At 40.7% G+C, this 12,844-nt stretch overlaps 3 pseudogenes; all 3 read right to left on the minus strand.

The window, feature by feature from the left end:
* Positions 1 to 2,359: 2,359 nt before the first annotated feature.
* On the minus strand, positions 2,360 to 5,725 carry LOC149512576 (25S ribosomal RNA; annotated as a pseudogene).
* Positions 5,726 to 5,957: 232 nt separating this feature from the next.
* LOC149512577 (5.8S ribosomal RNA) lies at positions 5,958 to 6,113 on the minus strand (annotated as a pseudogene).
* Positions 6,114 to 6,402: 289 nt separating this feature from the next.
* Positions 6,403 to 7,976, minus strand: LOC149512578 (18S ribosomal RNA; annotated as a pseudogene).
* Between the last annotated feature and the right edge of the window lie 4,868 nt (positions 7,977 to 12,844).

Genomic DNA, 12,844 nt, shown 5'->3' on the forward strand with positions numbered 1-12,844 from the left:
TCAAGTCCATTTCTCCATGGGTAGACTATTTTGATCCTTTAACCCACATATTAGTGAGCCCTTCTTGGCTCAAGCCCCATAGGGTCATACATAACATTCTCAAATTTGGTAGGGAGCAATCCAACTCCCATCATCATAATTAGCCCATAATTTTTAGGGTGGCCTTAAGCACCTATCTTTGCCATACGCATCAAGGTCCCCAACACCGACCCCTCTAGATCATAAGGGTGCACAACCTCGGTTCTCATGATATTTCTCATTTTGGCATGTTGAAAACCCTACACCATGCCTATCCACATCATACGTAAGCTCTCATGCATTGAACCCAAAGGCACAACTTAAATGCTGCTTAGCAGCTAGCTTGGAGCCACACCTTATCTCATCCCATGAAACTTATACCTTTGGGCCTCAGCCCTAAGCCTCATTCTAGGCTACCCATATGGATGATGGACAGTCAACATTATGCCCATCCTACCATGGGGAACTCAAGTGTGCTGCTTTAGCCATAGCACAGCTCTATCAATTAGCCATAAGGGTCTAGCAACATGCCTGCCACCTAGCCTGCTCATCTTTTAAGCTCGATGGTGTCAGTTCTACACAAACACTATCTCATAATAATTGGTTACTCATTGATTTGGCTCAAAAAAGAGAAATTTAGGGGCATAGCAAATGCTACCATCTACCCCACGGTTCAATGTAATGCCATGATATAAGGCCTATCGACCTTGACCATCTTCAAGTTTACCATGACCCAAAGAGACAATGTGCCACACTTGTGACCTGATGATGCCCGCCTATCTAGACACCACTTGTGCCTAGGAGTAGCTTACTTTAGACTAGCTAGGCCTTACCTACCCACTAGCCAAAGGGGTGGTGAAAAACTAACACCAGTCATTCCCCTGTAAAGAGCATAAGAGATTTCCTAGGCATCCTACCAGGAATCATAATGAAATGGGGACACCTATCTCCCCAGCCATCTTAGGACCGTTCTTCACCTAACTCAGGGCCCAATGAGTTTTCTCTTGGTCACCATGACACTCAGATTTTGCTTGTTACTCTACTAACCCATTCAAAGGTGCATGCATACATCTTTTACTAATAGAACCCAACTAGCCACTAGGCTATAAGGCACCCACACACTAGCCTGCACTTGTTCATCTATCTTAGGATTAGGGTATACACTGCTTGCACACTCTATCAGCATCATGTTTCTTAGCTTATACTGCTCGTGTATAGCTCTATAACCACTGTCTTAACCACAAGGCCTTGATTGCTACTCAGTTCAAGGTCAGTCATGGCAAGTCCAACGCACAACAGGGTCTGACCATGACTTTGAGTTAAGAAGAAGTTCTAGTTCTAGCGAGATAGGGTCTAACAACTAAGGGGACCATGCCTTCAAGCCTACTAGAGGCCTAAGTCATAAGGAATTAGTGCAAAACAATGGCATGGGTAGTGATAAAAATACTAAAGGCTTAGGCATAGAGTTCAAATCTAGCAAATTTGAGCCAGGCCCAAGTGTAATCGATGGTGAGCGATGCACAAGCACTAGTCAAATCTAGGTGTAGGTACTGATAAGTGAGGTGTAGTGCATGGTTAGACCTAGTTGTGGGCATGCCTAAACAAAATCTTAGGAAGACTAGTATTTATAGGCTTTAAGAAGGCCCACTACTATAGCACAATCTTTGATAAGTTGGAATTATGCTAAGCACTTAAGTTTTAAAAGCTGACTTAGGTAAATGAGGTCAATTCCCTATCCAAAGCCACATAAAATTTTTCTAAAGAACAGAGCCCATGACACATGCACTTAGCGTCATTTGGTACCAATGGCAATCGAAGGGTAGATAAGTGCCTTGGGTGGGTGGGTCACTGTACACATGTCACACCAAGTGCCAGCACTACCAATAAGGTGTCCAACGTAACATCCCGCACCAAGGGCCTGCTTGCATTGATGGTGGTTGAGTTAAGTTTTTGCATTAAGTGCTAGCATCTAATGATGGAGTCTGAGGCAACATCCTACACTAATGGGCCAGCATTTGCTAATGGTGTCTGAGGCAACAACAGGCTAGCATTTACCAATGGTGTTGGATGTGATTGCCAACATCAACCAGGGGTTAGATGCTATCAATGGTGTTCAAAGTAATAACTTGCACTAAGGGCCAACATGTACCGATGGAGTTCGAGGCAAGTACCCATACTAAGGGCAAGCCTATCCCTAAAACAAATATGAAGGGCTCGAGGGAGGAATGTCATCACCCAGCCAAATTGGTTGCAATGGAAAAGACCATTCATCCTAAACCCTAAAAGGGTGCAATGTAAAAAAATGAAATGAGATGACTTTAATGGGTGTATAGAATGAAGGATGAAATGAAGTGACAAAGGGCTAAAACTTAATGGATAGAGGCAGCAAGGCCACTCTACCACTTACAGTACCCTGCCACATATTTAAGTTATTTGCAAAAGATTCTATTCATTGTTTGATTCCAAAGAGGCCTGTGTGGCTTGTTTGCCATAGGGGCTACACCTATGACACATGTTTTTAGGGGACATGGGCCTCTACTAAGGGATGGTAATTGGGCTATGGGCACGTGTATCACTTCTAAACCAAATTTTGACTTAGAGGTGTTCGATCATAATCCAGCGTATGGTAACTTCATGCCACTAGCTTTTTAACCAAGCATGATGACCAATTGTGCAAATCAGTGGTTACTTTTATGCTAGGTTGAATTATTATTTCGATGCTACCATAGTGGGGTAAAATTAACCTGTCTCATGATGGTCTAAACCCAATTCGCTTTCATTATTGGTAGGTGAACAATTCAACACTTGGTGAATTTTGCTTCACAATAATAGGAAGAGCCAACATCGAAGGATCAAAAAGCAATGTCACTAGGAATGCTTGGTTGCCTCAAGCCAATTATCCATGTGGTAACCTTTTTTATGCCTCTAGCTTCAAATTTTAAAGGTTTAAAGGATCAATAGGCCACATTTACATGGTTCATATTTATACTAAAAATTAGAATCAAACAAGCTTTTATCTTTTTGTTCCATATGAGATTTATGTTCTCATTGAGCTTATCTTAAGAAACCTATGTTATCTTTTAATAGATGTGATGCCTTAGCCAAACTCTCCCTTAACAATATCTTTTGCCTAGATTGATCGATCGAGGCTAACCTTGGGTCTAAAAGAGGGGGTTGTGCCTCATCCCTGATTCACAGAATAAGTAAAATAATGTTAAAAGTAGTGATATTTCAATTTCGTCTGAGGGCTTCCACTTATCCTACAACTCTCAAGGTATTTCACAAAGTCGAACTAGAGTTGAGCTCAATAAGGTCTTTTTTTCTTATAGATTATGCCAAGCCCGTTCCTTTGGCTGTGGTTTTGCTAGATAGTAGATAGGGATAGTAGGAATCTTATTAATCCAATCATACACATCACCAATTAGATGATGAGGCATTTGGCTACGTTAAGAGAGCCATAGTTACACCTGCCATTTACAAGCACTTGGTTGAATTTTTTCACTTTAACATTCAGAGCATTGGATAGAAATCACATTGTGTAAGCATCCATAAGAACCATTATAGTGCTTTGTTTTAATTAAATAGTCAGATTCTCCTTGTCTGTAATAGCTTTGAGTTGAATGTTCATCACCTAAAGAAGGCCTCTAAAGGAACTGTTCATAGTCTACCCCCCAATCAGCATGTAATGACCTATTCTAGCCATAAGAGTAGATTAAGTAGTGCACTAGCAATCGATGGGTTTGGGATTGGGACCCCGTGCCTAGCCCTTAGTACCAATCTTTTTTTTAAGGTTATGGATCCATTTTGTCGACTTCATTTGCCTACATTATCCATCGACCAGAGGTTGTTCACCTTGGATACCTGATACGGTTATGAGTATGACTAGGCATAGATGACACGTGGTTCTTTAGATTTTCTAGGGCCATCAAGGGTGCACTAGATACCATATGACATGCAGGCTCTTCTAGCTTCTTGACCCTACCTTCAATTGAGTCATTTCAAGGGTGGACAGGCCATTAAACATAAAAGATAACTCTTCTTGAGGCTGGTGCTAACATCTTTGGACTCCCTAACGTTGCCATCAATTGTCGTGTCCTAATTCATAAATTTTAACCTAATACCCTTTTGAAGCTCACACTAGACATTCATTAGATAGGCTTCCCCCATCTTTTAGGATTGACTAACCCATGTGCAATGTTGTTCACATAGAACCTTTCCCTTCTTCAACTTTCAAAGTCTTCATTTGAATATTTGTTGCTACCACTAAGATCTGCACCGATAGGTGCTCTACCTTGGCTCATGCTCTAACTTTTATGATGACCACCACACCACACCCTCTTACTCATCAAGGCTTGGCCCTTGCTCAGATGGTCGAGTATAAGTCACGTGCTTAATCGCCATCCATTTTTGGGACTAGTTGATTCGATAAGTGAGTTGTTACACACTCATTAGCAAATTTCAACTTCCATGACCATTATCCTATTGTCTTAATTGACCAATACCTTTTGTGGGTTCTAGGTTAACGTGCAGTTAGGCATCATAACCCAACTTTTGATTCATACCATATCACCAATTATGTTTACCAAAAATGGCCTACTTAGAGCTTTCAATTTTAGGATGCAACTGTAGCCATGTCATCTTAACTATTTAAAGTTTGAGAATAGGTGAAGGTGTTGCACCCATGATGCCTTTAATTATTGGCTTTACCTGATAGAACTCACTAAAGGCTTCAACTATCCTAAGGGAAACTTTAAAAGGAACTAGCTACAAGATGGTTCAATTAGTCTTTTGCCCCTATACCCAAGTCAGACAAATGATTTGCATGTCAATATTGATATGGGCCTCCACTAATATTACCTTTGGCTTTACCCCACTCTAGCATAGTTCACCATTTTTTGGATCCTAATAGGCATGTCACACTCGAACCCTTTTTAGAAGATCAAGGTTGGCTGATAGTGCACCTGTAAAAGATCTTGCCAATTAGTTTCTTTGTGCTTTATAGGCTTTCTAGCTAGTAGACACACACAAATGTCAAACTCTTTGCTTCGTGTTTCAAGATAGGTCGGATAGGGAGCCTACAGGCCAATTTTGGAAGCAAATGGGTGTTAAGCCACACCAAGATGGTGTGTGCTGCATTCTATGAATACAACAATGATGTCTCCATGGGTATATCAAAAACATGGCCTTGGGTTGCTATCGTAACCCGTGTCAATCTAAACATGAGTTGATCAATGAACTAACTCTCGTCATTCCATATCCAACTATGGTACATTGCTATCCCCTATCCTCTTTCCTTTTAACAATTTCAAACACTTTTTGACTCTTTTTTTAAAGCTTTTTTCATCTTTTACACACGATACTTGTTTGCTATTAGTCTCTTACTTATATTCAACCTTAGATTAAATTTATTGCTTGAATGGGGTTACATTCCCAAACAACCTAACTCATAGATAGCACCTCATGGTGTGATAAGGTCCAAGCATAATAGGGCTTTCACCCTATCTGGCACCCTTTTCTAGGGGACTTGGTCCTAGTCCACCACTGAGGATGTTTTTCCAAACTACAATTCAGATGGCATAGGTACTCGATTATCAAGCTATGCTTTTCCTGATTTACTCATTGTTACTAGAGGAATCCTAGTAAGTTTCTTTTCCTCTACTTATTAATATGCTTCAACTAGTGGGTAATCACAACTGACCTAGGTTCGTGATACAAGCATTGACTGAGTGATGCAAGGGGTTCAATAGGGTTTGGATGGACAATGAGCATGCATCACCAGAGACGAGGCATATTGAAAGCTTTACCACTGATGGTCATAGCACTATTATTGTCGGGGACTCACTTTTGGGCCAACCATGACTAATAACATCATAGGAGGCCATCTTTTATCCCCTCACCTGAAGCTCAATGGGTAGGGGGTTGTAAGGGGTGATAATGCATGACACCTAGGTGAGCTTGCCTTCAGCCTAATTTCTTCAAGTTCAACTTACATTCAAAGACTCGATAGTTCATGGAATTCTGCAAGTCACACCAAGTATAGCATTTTGCTATGTTCTTCATTGATGTGAGAGTTGAGATATCCATTACCAAGAGTCATTTTGGTTTTTCATGATAAAAAGAGTCATGGTGCCACCTACGTAGGCATTACAAACAAGATGGCCATATCACATACGATCTTTTCATTTTGGTTCCTTAGCATAATTCACACTTGAGGTTTGTTATTTGACCACAGGTAAAGATATCGATCATTTCGCCTGCTCTAGCGATGGAATGAATCAACCATCACACATGCTCAGGGCCAAAATAGGCTCAAGGCATAAAGGCACCCTCACCCCTCCGTGTTTCATTAATGCATTTGTAGGTCGTTCATTGAGCAGGTTTCAACAATGATCTTTCCACAAGTTCACCTACAAAAACCTTGTTATGACTTCTCTTCTTCTAAATGATAAGGTTCAGTGGACTTCTCGTAATGTCATGGGTAGTGAATCATCCATGTCGCCATGATTCAAGCACTTCATTGGACCATGCAATAAGTAGGAGTGACAGGTGGCATGTACAAAGGGCAGGCACATAACCAACATGAGCTAATGACTTGCACTTACTAGGAATTCCCAATTGAAGACCAATAATTACAATGATTTAACCCTATCATGATGAAATTTCAAAGATTACATGGACCTTTCAGCCAAGGCTATAGACTCATTAAATACATCAGTGTAGCATGCTTGTAGCTTAGAACATCTAAGGGCATCATAGACCTTTTATTACCTCAGACTTCCTTGGCCTTAGTGGCCATTGTTCCTCTAAGAAGCTAGCCATGAAGGATCACCTCTATGTAGTTAATTAGCTGGCTGAGGTCTCATTCGTTAATGGAATTAACTAGCAAATCACTCCACCAACTAAGAATGGCCATGCACCACCACCTATAGAATAAAAAAAAAGCTTTTAGTTTGTGAATCCTTACTCTATCTAGACCTGGTAAGTTTCTCGAGTCAAATTAAATTGCAAGCTCCACTCCCAGTGTTGCCCTTCCTTCAATTCCTTTAAGTTTTAGCCTTGCAACCATACTTCCCCTAGAACCCAAAAACTTTAATTTTTCATAATGCGTAGGTAGAGTCCTAAAAGTAACATCCATTGATCCTATGATGTTATTCGATGCAAATGTATACAAGTGTAGGTCTATTTTGAGCACTCTAATTTCTTGAAAGTAACTGTGCCAGAAGAATGACCTAGCCAGTTAAGGCCAGAAGCACATCACCAATAGTAAGGATGAGTAGACTGATGCTCACTATAAGGTGGACCAAATGACCTAACTCATGTTTCAACTACAAGCTTTTTAACTGTAACACTTTAAATATATGCTATTGAAGCTAGAATTACTACAGTTGCTGGCACCCTAACTGCCATCCAAAGGATCTTCATTAAGGGATTTAGATTGTACTCATTCTATTTATTAGACTTATAGAGCCTACTATTGTTATTTATTATTACTACCTCCCTATGTCAGGATTGGGTAATATGCACTCTTGCTACCTTCCTTAGATGTGGTAGCTTTTTTTTAGGCTCCCTATCCAAAATCGAACCCTAATTTTTTGTCACCCATTACCACCATAGTAGGCCACCATCCTACCATGAAAGTTGATAGGGTAGAAATTTGAATGATGCATTGTTGGCATAATGGCTATGCCATCTGTTGAGTTATCATGAATCATCAGAGCAACGGGCAAAGCTTGTGTCAACCCTTTATCTAATAAATACATCCCTTCCAAAAGTTAGGGTTTGTTGCACATATTAGCTCTAGAAGTACTACAGTTATCCAAGTAGCAAATACCATCAAACAAACTATAATTCATTTAATGAGCCAATCATAGTTTCACAATTTGAATTAGTTCATACTGACACATACATGGCTCAATCTTTGATACAAGCATGTGACTATTGGTAGGATCAACCAAGTAGTATTTCTATAGGACATTGGCACTGTATAGGCCTCAATGCATCGATTGAGTGATAGAGAGAGCCAACATGGAGTACAAGCATTGTGCATTTTGAGCATGTAAAGTGTATAGCATCAAATGAATAGGACCCAAAAGCCCACACCAACAAAGAGTTTCACATCTGAGAGCACATTCAAACACTAGTGCACCAATGCTACCACAGAGGTTTGGGTGGCACACTTGGGACACAAGGCACTATTGAGGTTTAACCCATAACCCCTAAGGACACAAGCTGGATGAAAGATGGTAAGACATCCAGTTTCCATTGATTTAGATATGAGCATAGGATCCCAACCCTTATGGTACAATGACCATATAAGGGGAGATTGAAAAGGATGATTGGTTGATAGTTTAATGCATCGAGCATGGAACCTGCCAACATACACAACCATAGCACCATTTATATGCCCATTACAGACAAGTGGCAACATCCATGCACATATTATACAACCCACCCAATAAATTACTTAATAAGCAAGCAGAGAAAATGATGTACGAGGCCATGCCATAGCTACTTGGCATAGGAAAAACACAAGTAAGGGCCATGAGACTACCTATGCCATCCATTAGGTAATAATGGCATGACACTACCAATGCCTAGTCTAGCTGAGACTACACATGTAAACTCCATTGTCACCATCTTAGGGGGATGTTACCTAATTCAAAGACTTTTTCATAGGGCCTTGGGTAGCATTGGCTATATGCACGGGCTTAGCCAAGCCAAGGTATTTTTATGGTCAATAAGAAGGGATCACAAGACTGCCAAATACCTAAGAGACTTGGCCAAACCAAACCTGTAATCATGGCTTTTGTTTGCACCACCCTAAAGAGCTATTGCCTGATTAAGGACTTAGTCTAGGGTCTAAGGTGGCATCAGTCATAAGCACAAGCTTGAACTTGACACAGCTGAGCCTTTTTTTCCACATGCATGCTAACTAGCCAAGGACATGGGTGCTTGCAGGCCATCATAGCAATCATTACTAAACAACATGTCTAGATGGCATACATAACCTAGTTTTGCTCTAAGGACATTGTCATGGATGTACAAAATGATAAGCCTATCATGCACACCTACTCCATTGGTGAGGGGAGAGAGAGGGCCAAAAACCAGCCTTAAAGAGCATGAGAGATTTTATAAATATGCTAGCAGTAGACATTAAATGTCTAAATGGGGACACATTTTTCAAACAAGCATATCTTGCACCAAGGGTCTACAAGTGCCAATAGTGTCAAGGTATGTGCCCACACCAAAGCCTAGCATGTGTCGATGGTGTTCTAGGCAAGTGGCATAATAAGGGCCAACATGTGCTGATAGTGTTTGAAGCAACTCCTTGCACTAATGGCCATCTTTTGCCAATGTTGATCAAGGCATGTGCTCATACTAAGTCTAAATTATGTCGATTTTAATCAAGGCATGTGCTTACACCAAGGGCCAACATGTGCCGATGGCAGTCGAGGTAAGTGCCCATACTAAGGGCCAGCTTATGCCAATGATGATCGAGGTATGTGCTTGCTTCATGCATTAACATGTGCCATTGATGGTTGAGGTGTTGGTCGAAGTTTAATTCTAGGCCATGATGCACATGCTAGGCTTGGGCATGTACTGGTGTTGCATTTTTTTCTCTAGGGCACCATCGTCAAAGCATTGCTAGAGAACATGACTGATGGCACTAGGTGCTTTGACGATTAAGGATAGGGAACGGGGTTGTGTGCACATGATGTGCAATGAGTGCTAGTCCTTGGCCTTTACATTGGCCTCTATCTTTCATGAAACCTCGATAACTCACACCCCCTTAAAGAGCATAAGAGCTTTTACAGGTTTGTAACCAATAGCCATTTAAGTGTCTTACATAGGGATTTTTTTTTTTCAAATGGCCATAAAATCTTCTACACTTTGATTTTTTAGTTGAATTTTTTTATGGATGCCATAAAAAATACAAGGATCACATATACCAAATTTGGGGCCAAAACTTTTTCTAAAAAAATTTAAAAAAATCTTGAATCATGAAAAATAGAAAATGAATCATCTTGCCATGAAACTTCACATGAAGGCTTAGAGGACCATTACATGAATTTACAAGCCATAAAAATAACATTGGCATGGAAAAAATATGAAGATGTGCCTAAACCCACCAACTACCCGATCATGATATGTATGGTAAATGGCCCAAGCCTAGGATAACCGCACATGGTGCAAAGCCTAACATGTGTCAATGGTGTTTGAGAGAACTACCCACACAATGGCTACCATGTGCCGATGGTGGTCAAAGTATGTACTGAGGCAAAGGGCCATCAAGTCTTGATGGTGGTCGAGGCATGTGTATGTGTCACAATTCACAAACTAGTCTCTTTAAGTCAAGGAATAGTTCTAGTTCTAGTGGGATAGGGTCTAACAACTAGAGGGACCAAGCTTGAGGTCTATTGAGACCCATGTGTGGGGAACTAGCACAAAATAGTGGTATGGATAGTGATAAGACTCTAGCAGCTTAGGCATGGTGTTTAAGTTTGATAGAATTGAGCTAGGCCTAGGTGTAGGCACTGGTGAATGATGTATGGGCACACAATCAAACTAGATTTGAGGGTGTTATGATTGAGATATAGGTGTATGGTTAGACTGAAGTGCAGTCATGCCTGAACACAATCTTGGAAAGATTAGATTTAGGGGCTTTTGAAGGCCTAATACCATAGCATGATCTTTGATAAGCTAGAATTATGCTGCGCACTTGAGTTTTATAGGTTGACTTTAGCACACGAAACCAATTCCCTATCTAAGGTTGCATAGAGTTTGGTTTAAGATTAAAGCTTGTGACACATACACCGAGCGTCATTAGGTCTAATGATGCTCGAAGGGTAGACAAGTGCTTTGGAAGGAATAGAAGAATGGTGGAAAGGTCACAATACACATGCCATACCAAATGCCAACATCTAGCGATAGTGTCCAAAGTAATAACTTACACCAAAGGCTAGCACGTGTTGATGGTGGTTGACACATGTATTGAGACCAAGGGCTAATATGTCATGAAAGTGGTCAAGGCATGTGTTTGTGTCATGGGAAATTGCTTAAGCCTAGTACCTATACAGCCTTAGGTTAGAAACTACTGTCCATTTACCTAAGTCAACCTCTTTTCTGACTCATCCCAAATGTTTTTTCCATGCACTACTTTGGCTTCTTAGTAGCTTAGAGAAAGCTAGGAATGAGAGTTAAAGCAATAGTATTTCTATTTAATTAATGCTATGTACAATTGGTCAATGTCCTTACAATGATTCTTATGTTTATCCCTAAGACTCTAAGTGTGGTTTAGTCTAAGACTTTGTTCCTTTTTTACTTGCTTATCTTGTTGCTTCTAACTTCTTACCAATGAAGGGGAAGACCCTTATTTATACTTGAGTCTCCCCAGCACATATGGCCCTTATTGATCCAAGTATGTGGCCCTTATAAGCCTTTTAGATCCTTTCATAGTCTTTAAACACTTTTTAGGTCAACTAAAGCCTTTGCATAATCTAGCATTTTCCAAGTTCCCTGCTAAGCCTTGAATCTGGAAGAATTAGTGTACTCTTCCTAAGTACGTGCTTAACGGGTTCTAAAAGCTTCCTTATCTGGTCATTGTTTTACATACAGCTAGGGCCTTTCAGAGCCTTTTTCATCTAGGCACTATAGTGCCCACTATTGTTCTTGTGGTATGCCTTTCTTAAACCTTTGGTTTTGGCACACTTGGCTAGCCTCTAGACTTCTTTAGACTCTTATGTGCATGTGTGCTTGGTCTATCTCCAGGCTAATCTAGAGCACTTTATGCTTGTCTACCTGTGCCACTCTTTTATGGCATTCTAAATAATTCCAATGAGCAATCCCTTTTCTTGTCACTATACTGCGAACCTCACCATGCTCTCACACCATAGCCTAGGTATTAGTCTGTACACTCAGTCATTGTGTGTGCCTTTAGGACTTTGGTCTAGATCCTTCCTAGTGCTTCACCTACACCAACTCGAACAAGCTATATTTATAAACCTTCTTGGCTTAGAACTTGTGCACAGACCATGACATTCTCTACCACTTGTTCTAGCAATGCACTCATTGCTAGGGGATGTCATTCTGCATGTGCATGCTGGATTAATGTCCCACTCTCATCCTAATGGTCTTTGGCATGTGATGGTTTTTGGTAAACCTTCATAATCATCCATTGTTTTGGTAGCGATCCCATATAGTTTCGGTGAAACAAATGCTTGTCAAAGCAAGCAGTGCTTTAGCTGGTGACATGCCATTATCTTTTCCTCATGTTTAATAAGTACTACGGGGTGTGCAGCATCCATGTCATGGATTCTTTCATGATCCTGGCTTATCAAAGTGTGCAATGCCTCTATGTTTGATGTGCCATTACCCTCTCCTCTTCACCATAGGGTCCTTACACTCTTTCCATGCTCAAAGGGCCCTTCAGGGTGTGCAATGCTTATGTCTAGGCCATTACCGTTTCTTTAACAAATTATCTATCTCCAAGGTTGATGGCTCTTTACAGCTATACTCACCTTGCCTTTATTAAGAGCCTAAGAGATCCTTTCCTCTTGGCTCAACAACCATCATGACTTTTACCATTAGACTCTCCCTAAATCCTTGCAATGGCTTCGGGCTTCTTCTACTATGGCTATTCCCTGACCTTATGCGGTCCTAAGCATAAAAAGTAGTTAAAGGACATAGTCACCAAACCTTTGTCTTGGATCAAATACTTGGTCCCTGCCTTTCGATGCTACAGTTCTTCATTAGCCTTTTTTTTCCTCGAAGAACTACTACTCTCATCTCTCCTAGTTAAGGCCTTATCACTAGGCTCATCTTTTAC

This window comes from Durio zibethinus, chromosome 22 (assembly GCF_047325235.1).
Source record: "Durio zibethinus cultivar Kanyao isolate XHJ-2024 chromosome 22, ASM4732523v1, whole genome shotgun sequence".
In the NCBI taxonomy this organism is placed as follows: Eukaryota; Viridiplantae; Streptophyta; class Magnoliopsida; order Malvales; family Malvaceae; genus Durio; species Durio zibethinus.